The following is a 13,110-nucleotide window of genomic DNA, read 5'->3' as shown; positions in this document are numbered from 1 at the left end:
AAGTTCCTCAGCCTCACTCAACTTCAGACTCCTGTCTTGTTACAGGGTGTAACACTAGTAACTGCCGCAGGTGGACATTTCTTTTTGCTCTTGCTCCCCTTTCCTCCCTCTCCTTGACCATCCCCAGTCTAGGTGCTGAATGGGTCTGGAGTAAGACAAGGAGAAAGGCCAAGGCTTTGTGTGGACAACTGCACAGCCCTGAAGCTTTGCCCTGAGCCAGGGTCATGTTGGCAAGAGGAGGGGCGCGCTCCTGCAGACGTTCCACAAGAGGGCACTACTCTTTGGACTCACGTAAGGGCTTGCAAGCCCTTCCAGAACATTCCAAGCACTTGGGAGTCCACCGTACTTCCTGCCCCCACAGGGCAACCAACCTGTGGGGGAGAACAAGGGTAGAAAAGGCCAAAAAGATTCTGAGAGAAGGAGACAGAGGAAGAGAGACTAGAAAGATTTGGGTCACTCAGATGCCTTCCAAACCAATGAGCTGAAAGGTTCTCAATGGGGAAAGAAGTATTACACACTGTCTTCTTGTCTTTTCCCCTGTTTGAGCATGGACCGTTCCTGCACATTTTTACACGTTCTGTGGCTCTCACTGCAGAGGCAACACAACACTCCAGTGTACCCAAAGTACCGCGCACAGTGTCTGGCACATGGTGACCACTCCGCAAACCCGGTGAACGTCTTTAGAATAGAAGAGACCTTGGTTCTTGTCTTGATCCCACCACTCATGTGCTGTTTTTCCTGATCGATAAAATGGGGCCTTTGAATGAGACGATCTCCAAGCTCTGTTTGAGCTCTCCTGTCTTTGTGGGGTTGGGGCTGGGGCTGGGCAGATGGCGGTGGAATCCATACGGCCAAGATCGGGGACATGTGTTTGACATGATCTTGGCTGATGGGAATCAACTGGGTGGGAAGTGGAAGGACTGAATTCCTGCTCTGAGGTCCCCCTAAAGCCAACTGCACGCTGAACCAAGAGAACCCCAGGGGCAGACCCTTCCTCTTCAGAACGGAAGTACGTCTACTCTTCAAATGCTCTTCTCATATAGGAAATTCTACTGGTTAAAGATTTGTTCATAAGGATTCTCTCTAAAACTGGGAATGTTTTTGGACAAATGATGGTATCATCTATTTGGATGAGATTGGATTCAATCAAATTAATTTTCTTTGAACCTTTAACTGACCTGAGCCATGTTTAGGAAATGAGGCCTTTGCTATTAGGATGAGCAAGAGGAGGGCGGAGAGGAGGCACGGTGGGGGAAGAGAAGAAGGTGTGTAGAAGGGAGGTGTGTGTGGGTGCTTTGGTGTGCTTGGCATGGGGAGGGGTCCCTACCAAGCTTTCAGACTGCACTAGTGTCCCGTAGCTGCTGTGACAAATGACCACAACTTGGTGGCTCCAAAGAATAGACAAGTATTTTCTCACAGTTCTGGAAGCCAGAAGCCCAAGATCAAGGTGCCATCAGGGCCAGGCTCCTCCTGGAGGCTCTCGGAAAAAATCCTTCCTGGCTTCTTCCAGCTTCTTGGGGCTCCTGGCATCCCTGGCTTGTGGCCATATCATTCCCATGTCTACTTCCTTCCCTCTGTGCCCTCTCTTCTTGTAAGGAACCTGTCACTGCATTTAGGGACCATCCTAAATCCAGGATGGTTTCATCTCAAGATTCTTAACTAATTACATCTGCAAAGACCCTATTTCCAAACGAGGTCACATCCTGAGGTTCTGGTTGGCCATGGATTTGCAGTGGGACACTAGTCAACCACTGTAGAGGTGTCACAAGAGTGGGGGTGGGGGCATCTTGGTGGTGCTGGATGGGGGCCAGAGTAAGCTGCCAAGTTAAGTCTTTTTTTTCTAGAGCTGGCTCTTCCTTTCTTCTCTTATCAGGTGAGACTTGGCTTCTCCTTCCAGAAAATCTGGCCCATGGGGCAGATGCCGACCTATGGTGTTGAGCTCTCTCCCATCCCTCAGACATACTGTATAGCTGGAGAACATTCTCCCCCTAGCCTGCCCTTTCCCCCCTGCCTGCTTGCTCCTCCCTACAGAGGGACCCGATTCTACCCGAGAGGGCTTACAGGGAGGGGCTTAGAGTGTTTCGAATGTGATAGACTAATGTTTGAGGGTTTTTGTCCAGGAAAGAAACGACTAGTGGCATTCACTCATGTCAATGGCAGTCTCTAATTGTCTAAGTGCTTTTGTTAGTTATAGACATGACTGGAACATGGTTAGATCCCCTCCACCTCTCTACTGAGCCCGATTTTGAAAATGTCATCTGTTCCGACAAGGGCTCGGTCTCGCAGCTTCCTCGGTGCAGCGTTCTTTTTTAGGCAATGCGCAAGCGCAAGGGTGAAGTGTTGGATTCTTATTAGCATTTTCCAACAGCCAGGCCGTGCGCTCCTATGCAGATGGGCCGAATGCTTTCCTTTTATGTAAATGTCTGATCCATAACAGAGCTACCCTCTGACTCCTTGCATCTTGCTCAGATCTTGCAGGGCCCTTTTAAGGTAGCAACCATTTGGCAGCTCTCATCAAAGAAGCTGGCCTCCTTCTATCAAGAAGTTAAAATGCTGACATAGCCCTAAAATTTCTTGAGACAGATAATTCATCTATTTTCAGTCTGATGGTACGTTCGTCATGAGTTGGGGTTTTTTTTTTTTCCTTGCATATGATAAAAGATCAACTCAAACTAGCTGAAGCACAAAGAGGGATTTAATAGGATCCTGGCGTTTCTTACATAATCAGAGGAAACCAGCAGCCAGACGGTGAAAGGGATAAGGATGGGGCTCGACTCAAGGAAAACCCCTGAGAGCCTTGAACTCTCACAAGGATCTGTGCTTTGTCTCAGCTTCAGTCTACTCATCGACCTCATTACCATCACAGACGAGCCCAAAGTTGACATCTTGCTGAGGCCACAACTAGAGCAGGACTGACTCACTCTCTCTCAGTCTCACAGTGAAGTAAAATACCTAAGGAAGGGCTGTGAGTGGTTCACCTTAGGCAAGAACATCACTTCTGGATCCAAGGGCCACAGGTATCTGGAAAAGTCTCTTCCTTTGATCAGTTTATGAACTTACACTGAGGTCATGGAATCTAAGTCACCTCTTCTTTTAGGTAATGCAAATCTGGATGATTTTGGTGTGCACATGTTTCTTATTGAAGAAATGATGCTTTGAACACTATGGTGTGTATTTCCTTCGACAGAACCTTTCTGGAACAAGTGGAAATATCATCCCAGCAAAAAAGCCTGCTATGCCAAGTTTATTAAAATGGGTCAGATATTTTGTTTAAAATTCTGTGCTAAGTGCTTTAGCGTGACGAGTATTTAGCGCTGTGGATATACATTGAACAAACACTGGAATATTGTGTCTAGCGAGAAAAACTCTTTTCTGTTTTAAGTATATCTTTCATTTGTTGAGGAACTAAAGCTAGATTTTTTTTTTAAAGATTTTACTTGTTGGGGCGCCTGGGTGGCTCAGTCATTAAGCATCTGCCTTCGGCTCACGTCATGATCCCAGGGTCCTGGGATCAAGCCCCGCGTCAGGCTCCCTGCTTAGTGGGAAGCCTGCTTCTCCCTCTCCCACTCCCCCTGCTTGTGTTCCCTCTCTCGCTGTGTCTCTCTCTGTCTAATAAATAAAATCTTCGGAAAAAAAAAGATTTAGTTTGTTTATTTGACAGAGAGAGAGAGAGAGGACAAGCAGGTGGAGTGGCATGCAGAGGGAGAGGGAGAAGCAGGATTCCTGCCAAGCAGAGAGCCAGACTGGGGCTCGATCTCAGGACCCTGGGATCATGACCTGAGCCGAATGCACATGCTTCACTGACTGAGCCACCCAGGTGCCCCTCAACTGCCCCTTTTAAATCTCAGCTTTAGGGGCTCCTGAGTGGCTCAGTTGGCTAAGTGTCTGTCTTCGGCTCAGGTCACGATCCCAGGGTCCTGGGATGGAGCCCTGCGCCAGGCTCCCTGCTCAGCTGGAAGTCTGCTTCTCCCTCTCCCTCTGTCCCTCCCCCACCCCAACTCGTGCTCTCTCAAATAAATAAATCAAATCTTTAAAAAAATAAAAGGGGATAAAGCAGCTCTGGGCTATGTCTCCATATTTTAAAAACAAGAGTATTGGCAATAGGTGTCACCATCCTTTAAAAAGACAGGTGTTGGTTGCAACTGAAAAACAGACCAGATTCAACCACTAGGCTCAGCTGTGTTGTCCTAAATTATCATTTAACGGAGCACAATTCTTCCCTTATCCTGTGCATTCCACATTCCTGGTTCCTTGGCGTAGCCAGCACTTCCTTCAGGAATACGCCTTTGCCCCCTTTGAAGGATGAGGACAAAGGCCAGAAGACTGAGCAGAACACCCCATCTCTTGCTGGGACACAGTACAGAGCATGAGACGTGGAGGCAAACAGTCCAGGCTCCAGGTTTAGACTTGGTGCCTTCCTGTGTGAGGCTGAATAGAAATTTGAACACTTTAGTTTTGATTTTCTCATGTGTGCAGTTGAGATAATTTTACCCAGCGTTGGTTTGAGCATTAGAGGAGACTATGTAATGTGTTTGGCACACGATTACTTGGCAAGAATTCAGTTTGGTCCCAACCACACCCTGACCTCATGCCCTTTTCTGGGTTTTCTCAGTCTCTCTCCTCAGTGCCTTCATGCCCCCCAAAGAAGGCAGGGAGGAGGGGCATCAAGGAAGAGCCACACTCATGTCAGCCTTACTTCTGGTGCCATCACTCACCTGGAAGCTTCCCTCTCTCCTGTTTTCCCATGAGCACTGGGTCATTTCCGGTCAGCTGGCCTCACACAGGGAGAGCGCCGTCTGGTATGGAGTGTTCTCCGTCCTATGTCTCCAGATGCCTCATCGGGGTGAGAAGCTTGTCTTGAGCAGAGTGTTATGCTCTTTCAAAAGCTGTGACTTGGCCGGTGTTCGGTTCTTTCTTTCCACCATCCATACTTACCTGTGTGCTCATTGCAAGTACCCCATGCTCTTCGGAGAACACGTTCTGGAAAGAGCGAAGCAGGGTTTGTGTAAAAGCCTCAGCCACAGACTGAGGGACACTTTGAAGCAAGGGGGTTGGCTAATCCTTTCCATGGCTAGCCCGGTCCCTGGAGGGTGACAGAAAAGAGAGTCAAGTGTCGATCAGAAATAGTGCCATATAAACCCTCAGGCACCAAGATCCTCGTCCAAGACACGGCTAGGAATGTCAAGTGCTCACATATGCTGAGGCAGGCTCAGAGGACAGCCAGGCTCTCGGCCTCTGCCAGCGGAAGGATGATTTATTCCCGTTGTGTTCTGTGCTCATTAATATCCGGTTTTCCTGAGGTGACATTTCTCCCAGTGATAGACGAAAGCGAAACATGTCTTTAGCCTTCTCTGGCTCTGGGTATCAAGCTTAGTTTTACAACAGAAGAGCCCAGACTCATTCTAATGGTCTAGCTCTGTCGACATAAAAGCCAGAAAGAAGAACCTGTGAGACCGCACCTGTGAGACCGCACCTGTGGAGAGATGGGGATGAATGTGGGACACGATTTGGCCTTTGGGCCTCCGGGACCCTCAAAAATCCTGCCCTTTCCAGGCGAGCTGAGGGGAATGGCAGTGACTGGCTGCCTCTGGAAACTCTGATCAGACTTCCTGAGAATTTGCACGACCACTGAGTGGGGCTTCGGAGCTGGACCTGTCTTTTGCTGAATACTGGGTATTATTCTAGCTGAGGACTCAGCCGCCGGGCCCAGGGCCAAGGACAGTCCTATTTCTGTTGAGAAGAGTCAGGAATGTTTGCCATTTAATTCTGTCTCAGATAACATTCAGATGGTTTAACCCATAAAAATAAATCCAATTCTTTGAAGTCTGATGTGTGTTTTGATCTTTATACAGAGACAATGGGAGCTGTATTTCATTATTGGCTTTAACAGAAAAAGCAGGGACTAAATGTCTGTAGGATGAAGCCTGTAACGTTGTTTTAAAGCCTAGAATTGTCTTGATAATCGGGGGTGAGGGGGAATGCACCAGAATTCAATAAAATAATAAGGTAGATTTAAAAAATTCTGAAGACAACATGTGGACTGATAGTTATAAATACTGTTCCAGTGCACCTAACTTTATTTCTCAGTTAGCAAAAGATAAGAAAACCGCTTCGGATTGCTTTAGCTCCAGACCGGGAATGAGTAGCCACAGAACGAGGTGGGAGCTTCTCCAAAGCGCGCCGCTCATGAATTTGTCCAGAGCGCCACCTAGTGGAAGGACCGATCGGTACCGCTGCAGAAACGGCAGGGAGGGAGAGCGCACAATGAGTTTAGACCTAAGACCAAGTGAAAAGCCTCTGTTGCCTCATTTTAAAATGCTTTTTCCAATGTGTCCATATATATTTTGCCTTGATAAATACAGCATCTTAAACATAACCAACCATTTCTTAGGCAAACCAGAATGATAGGGCTTCACGGTCATCCTTTAGAAAAATCAGTTCCCTATATGGAGAGTCAATATTTTAAGTGAGCGCAGACAGCTGGAGATCGTCACAAACTCTCTCAGCCTTTGTGACATGTGTTTTTAAGAAGTCTTTGTTTCCATGCAGTTTACCTCTTAATGACAAAAACTTAGTGCATAAGATTTTATAGAGTTGATGCCACTGGTTAATGAAGTTATATATTAAGTGGCCCATCCATATATATGTGTGTTTGCATATATGTCTATAATATTCTGAGCGTATGTATTGCAGCATTTAGAGTGTGTTTGCTATCCAAACCTCCCAGCTGTGAGCTCCCTGAGGGTAGGAGCCCCTGTATGGACTTCTGAACCCTGAGTGCCTAGCATACTGCTCCCATGACCCCGGATTTAAACCTGTGGTTCTCAACGTTGGCTGTGCTTTGGGATCCGCAGTAGAGCTTTCGAGAGCACTGATGCCAGGTCCCACCCCAGAGACTGATTTCATTGGTGCACAGGATGTGCTGGGTATTGGGAATTTTAAAAGTTCTCCAGATGATTCTAATGTGCAGTCAGTGTTGGGAACCACTGATTTTAGGAGAAAATTCTCCAAGCACAGAAATGGCAGTATCACTTCTCATCGGCGGTAGAAGGCGGCAAGAAGAAGGAAGGGAGGGGGTGCCTAGGTGGCTCAGTAGGTTAAGCATCTGCCTTTGGCTCAAGTCGTGATCTCAGGGTCCTGGGATCCAGCCCTGTGTCGGGCTCCTTGCTCAGCAGGGAGTCTGCTTCTCCTTCCCCGCCCCCCCACCCCATGCTCTCTTTCTCTCTCAAATAAATGAATAAAACCTGGGGCGCCTGGGTGGGTCAGCCGTTAAGCATCTGCCTTTGGCTCAGGGCATGATCCCAGGGTCCTGGGATCGAGCCCCACATTGGGCTCCTCCGCTATGAGCCTGCTTCTTCCTCTCCCACTCCCCCTGCCTGTGTTCCCTCTCTTACTGGCTGTCTCTCTCTCTGTCAAATAAATAAATAAAATCTTAAAAAAAAAAAAGAATAAAATCTTAAAAAAAAAAAAAAGAGGAAGGAAGTGGGTAACACAGCCATGAACATATCCCCACAGAGTTGCCTGCTGTGACAGTTGAGCACTGAAGGGATTGTTCTGGCCTGATCACCATAGGTAGTTGGGATAAGAGAACAGAGGAGTTTGAGGCTATTTGAAGGTTCCAGAATTAAACTTCACCTCTGCCACTGGTTTACACTATCATATAGACAAGCAATTCACAAAAAAGGGGAAAAATTAATAAAAATATATTAAAAATGTTTAATTCCAGCAGTAACAGTATGAGGGCAAATGAACATTTCTTCCTCTTAATTACAATAAAAATTATTTGAAAATACTCAGTGTGAAGAGGGACAGAGTAAAACTGAGCTTCACCCAACAGCGTGGGTCAAGGATGACAAAAATATTGACCCTTTGACCTCATGATTCCCCTTCTGAGAATCTATTATAAGGAAACAATTCACAATGCAGAAAAATCTACGTGGATGAAATGATCACCATGGTTACCTCTTTTTTTTTTTTTTTTAAGATTGTATTTATTTATTTGACAGAGACAGAGACAGCCAGCAAAAGAGGGAACACAAGCAGGGGGAGTGGGAGAGGAAGAAGCAGGCTCATAGCGGAGGAGCCCGACGTGGGGCTCGATCCCATAACACCGGGATCATGCCCTGAGCCGAAGGCAGACGCTTAACCACTGTGCCACCCAGGCGCCCCACCATGGTTACCTCTAATAGTACAGTATCAGAAACAACCAAGGGGACAGAACAGGAGAAAGGTTAGCAAAACTATGTAAGCCATTTATTCACTGGGTGGAATATTATACAGCCATTATAAATATCGATAGAAAGAGAGATGCTGCGTACAGAAATGTTTGTGCTTCGGTGCTCAATAAACCATGAGATAATACTGTTTGCAAACGATGATTTCCACTGGGTTTTTTAGAAAGTCATATTCAATTTGAAACCATTCCTTTGCCAGGAGTGCTGTTAGTCTGACACACCAAACATTTGCTTTCTAGGTTGATTGGCCTATGATGGCTTCATTTTGGACTCAGGTCTTTGATCTAAACTGTCTATCCTTTGGGGGCACCTGGGTGGCTCAGTTGGTTAAGCATCGACTCTTGATTTTGGCTCAGGTCATGATCTTAGAGTTGTGGGATCAAGCCCTGTGTCAGGCTCTGTGCTCAGCATGGAGTCTTCTTGTCCTTCTCTCTCCACTCTTCCCCCCCCCAAATAAATAAATGAAATCTTTAAACTGTCTACCCTTTGAAATGGCTGTTGGTCCTTTTCATCAGAAGTTACTATGACTATGGGTACAGACACTTTTAATTTTTTGACTCTCTATCTTGTACCTTCTTAGAAGAGCCAGACTTCATAAAAGGGGATGCTATTAAGTCCAGTAAAAGTTCTCTCTTCATATTATACAGAGGAGAAATGACAAGCCTGTTCATTCATCCCTTAGGTGAACTATCCCTGAGGTCCTTCCCCCTTCAGGTTGAAATTTCTGGATGTTCTTACATGAAGGAGCCTTGCTCACCACCTGGTTGGGGGCATGAGCTATGAACCAGAATCTCCAGCTCCAGTAATGACAGAAACAGCCAAGTAGGAACGTGGATGCCCAGTGGGAGAATTGCTGCAAAATGAGTCAGAATTACCTCCCAAATCCATCTGTGAGAATTCCGGAATGTACATGGATGCCGGAGCTTTGGAGTTGAGTGGGGACAGGTATGTATGAGAAGGCAAAGCTGTTGCTTCACAGAGAGGCCACTGCTGGTGAGCTGATGAACCCAGCTAACACTTCTAGATTGTCCGGCAAAGTGTGCTGCAGTCAAGCCAATTACAGCCAATCCACGGCCAGTCACAGCCCATCCACAGCCAGCTAATGAACACTTCCGAGCTACGTGTATATGGAGTTCTGGTAGAGTGCTTGTAATCTATCATTAACTTACAACAAATGTTATTAACCTATTCTTTTAACATTTTAAAAAATTAATTTATTTGTTTGAGAGAGAACAGAGAGTGAGAGGGAGGAGCAGACTTCCCGCAGAGCAGGGAGCCCCATGCGGGGCTCGATCCCAGGACCCCGAGATCATGACCTGAGCCGAAGGCAGATGTTTAACCAACTGAACACCCAGGTGCCCCAATTAACCTATTATTTAAAAAATGATTAAGTCCAAGTCATTTCCTACATTCCATCAGAGAGAATGAAGATCATTCTAAACAGATGAGCAGCTTGCTGGCAAGCGAGGTGATAAAAAGTGGCTGTTGGGACTTTAAGACTATTTTATTTTACTTATTTGTTGGTTTATAATAGTGGTAAAAAAAATAATAAAGCCGCATAACATAGAGTGTACCATCTTAACTGTTCTAAAGTGTGCACCAGTGTTAAGTATATTCACGCTGTTGTGCAACAGACCCCTGAAACTTTTTCATCTTGCAAAACTGACACTCTGTGCCCACTGGATGCCATCTCCCCATCTCCCCCGCTCCTCGGCCCCTGGCCACCGCCTTCTGCTTTCTGTTTCTATGAGTTTGGCTACTCCAGATACCTCATGTAAGGGCAAGACTGATAAGACTAATCTGATTACTTGTTTTCTTTAGCCTACAAATATGCTCAATGATTCCATCTTATAATAACAGAAATAACAAAAATAATGATTTCCTCTCTTAGATAAACCCTCAAACTTATGTTTTTCTTCTTTCTACTCTTTATCATCATGGAGCCCTAACCACCCTGTGCTCCGTCCTTTACTCTTTGGAATCTGGTTTGTAGTTCACCACTCTCCTTAAACTATGTCCTTGAAGAGTAGAGAACTTTCCGGAATTATTAAAAAAAATTCTCCTATAGCATGATGCACTCATGGGAAGTCTATTTCTATTTCTTGGCTTATGTTTTCTTCCAGATGAGGTTCTTTGTCCATGTTTGCAGCTCCCTTCTTTCCCCTTTAATTTGCTTTTAGTTTAGTTTTGTGGAGGTTTGATTTTAGCCATGGAACACCCATAGAGTAGACAGAAATTACTCATGCTTTAAGCAGACAGCTCTGCTCAGACATTCAATTGTTCTTCTATCATGTACTGGGTTCTACTTGACATGTTCCTCACCTTATTTTGACGCCAGTTTTAAGGCTCGGTGTTGCTTTCAGTTCAGTTTTCTGTAGCCTCGTGCTATGAAGGGGGATGGAGGCTAACATCCAGCCCGGGGCTAACATCTCAGCCTGAGTGCAGGAGTTCTCAAAGTACCTTGAGATTCTCTCAAGTGTGACAGGGCCCACTTGACCCAGCCAGGGGGACAACCAACCCCCATCAGGCTGGACTCATCACCCCAACTCAAGACGACATCTTGGAGGGTGGGAAACCCTCTTCATCTTTTTGGCATCTTTTCAGGACCCACCAGAGAAAAGGGCTTCTAATGTGGAAGACTTTCCCACAGTTTTTCCAGGGATGCCAAGCCCTGCACTTGCTCTACTTGCCCACAGATCGGGAGTGAGAAGGCTCAAGATTTCATCAGCTCATTCACCTTCTTTCCTCCGTTAGTGCTTCCGGCGGAAGAGAGATTTGGACTCCATCACACTAAAACGAAGCTCTTGGACCACTTGTCAGTTCTTAGTGCTGGTTCCACATTAGAATCACCGAGGGAGCATTTTAGAAATACTTTGGTCCGGGAAATCTAATTAATTGAGAACCACAGTTCTCTGCATAGTGACGGCCCTGCCCAGCTCCAATGCTCTAAGGTTGTCTTCCCCTCTAAAGTGGGAAGTACTTACACCAGAAATCTCCACAAAGTGCATGTAGTTGAACAACTTTAGCCAGAGGGAAGATTCCATGAACAGAAAATGCAAAACACAAAGAAGACATAAGAACAGCAGAGGAAGAAAAGCCCAAACAGAATACTGATCCTGTTTGCTAAGTCAAGCATAGGACCTGGAAGTTACAATTTTAAAAAGCCACCCCGATAATTCTGGTCATTGGTGAGATTTGATATCTGGATATATCTGGAGATATCCTCGGCTTGTCTCCTGCAAAACATAAGGTTTCAGAAAGGTCTTTCTAGTGCATCCTGTCCCACTTAAACTCACGCCCCTGGCTTTTGCTTTTTTCTGGGCTGAGCTATTTGGAACGATTTCTGCAGCTTCAATCTGTCCTTCCCCCGCCCTCCAACCACTTCAGCTTCCAAACTGTTACTAGGACTGTGCCTCTCAAATTTGAATGTGGATCAGAATCAGCCGGATCCTTTGGTTCAACACAAATTCCCAAGCCCCATGGCCAGAAATTCTGAATTCTGACTCTGAAGTCTGAGGTTAGGGCCAGAATCTGGATTTTTATCAGGTTCCCAGGTGAGGCCGCTGCTGCCGCTATGGCCCATGTCTCGGGAAGCACGGTACCCCAGCAGTCACCCTACACCATATTGGTGCCCTCATCCATCCATCACCAGAAACCCTTCTGTGTTGACAGGATAAAGTCCTACCATCAAGCAGGGAATGCAGTTTTTCGGGGACGTCTCTCTCTACTCGGTTCTCTCGTTCGGGCACAGCACACATTTCCCTGTTCTACCACCGCTGTGCCTGGTACTTTCACACTTTCAGATTTTGCATACCCCATCCTCTGCCTGCAGTCTTCCCCTCCGGCTTCTATATTGGGTAGACTCCCACTCATCAGTCAAGATTCTGCTTAAATGCCACTTTCTCCATGAAGCCATTGCCGAGCCCTTCAGTAACGCAATTTCTCTCTTCTCTGTGCTCTGATTTGCAATGCATCACATCGCTTTCTGATGGTCTATTTGCACATTTCTCTAATGCCTTGTGAACCCCTAGAAATAAAGCTCAATTTATTCTCTTTATCCTTGTCTTCTATGTATCCCTAAGACCTAGCACAGTGGCCAGCACAAAATACATGCTAAATGAACACTTGCTGCATGAAAGACTGGACAGTCAAGGGCAAACTACAGAAGCAAAGGGTGGGTCGGTTGACTTTTCCCTTAAAGCATGAAAATACTTATAATGAAAAGACAGACTCACTTGTTAGATGGAGGTTGGGCATATCAGCTAGAGGAACCTGGAAACCCTTTTCAAGGTTGGACACTATGGAAAATAGGCAGATTTCCAGATAGAATTCCCTTAGACCATTGTCTGCTCCATGGGAATGAATGCCACTGTCCCCAGCCCTTCCCCCGCTCCTCTACAAAGACATTAGCATTTTAAATCTGATTGGTGCTAAAGAGAGTTTGGGTGTGGTCTCACGCTTCTGAACAAATATAACTGCTTATTTCAGGGCCGAAAAGTCAGAGGAATGATTTGATAACACCCTTCCCATTTGACATATAGGACACGCTGTAATTTGGAGGATAGAGACCCAAGGTTCTTCCTTTTATTAAGATTAATGTCAATATTTTAGCGATTAAAGATTCCAACGTGGCCACAGAAGAAATTTAGCATCATTCAAACAAACAAACAAACAAACAAACAAACAAAAAACCCAAACCAAAACACTCATCTATTCTCAGGTTTCTAAAACATAGGCTAGACTGGGGAAACCCTACATTTATAGATGGTTTTAAGCGTGAGGATGCTTTTCCGTCACCGGCTGGTATTTTATAAAACATGCCATTGTGTTCAGTCTGGCAGACTTTATGCCATTAGGAGTTGTACATTCAGATAAC

General features: G+C 45.8%; 1 long non-coding RNA gene across 1 annotated transcript; it reads right to left on the bottom strand.

The window, feature by feature from the left end:
* Positions 1-1,248: 1,248 nt before the first annotated feature.
* LOC130542218 (uncharacterized) lies at positions 1,249-5,089 on the bottom strand. The gene is made up of 2 exons (XR_008956593.1): positions 4,716-5,089; positions 1,249-4,428 (listed from the first exon to the last, which is right to left on the bottom strand). It is a non-coding gene; the product is annotated as an uncharacterized LOC130542218 (long non-coding RNA).
* Between the last annotated feature and the right edge of the window lie 8,021 nt (positions 5,090-13,110).

The sequence above is a fragment of the Ursus arctos genome, unplaced genomic scaffold (genome assembly GCF_023065955.2).
Source record: "Ursus arctos isolate Adak ecotype North America unplaced genomic scaffold, UrsArc2.0 scaffold_31, whole genome shotgun sequence".
NCBI lineage: Eukaryota > Metazoa > Chordata > Mammalia > Carnivora > Ursidae > Ursus > Ursus arctos.
This window is presented reverse-complemented; position numbering and strand designations above follow the sequence as displayed.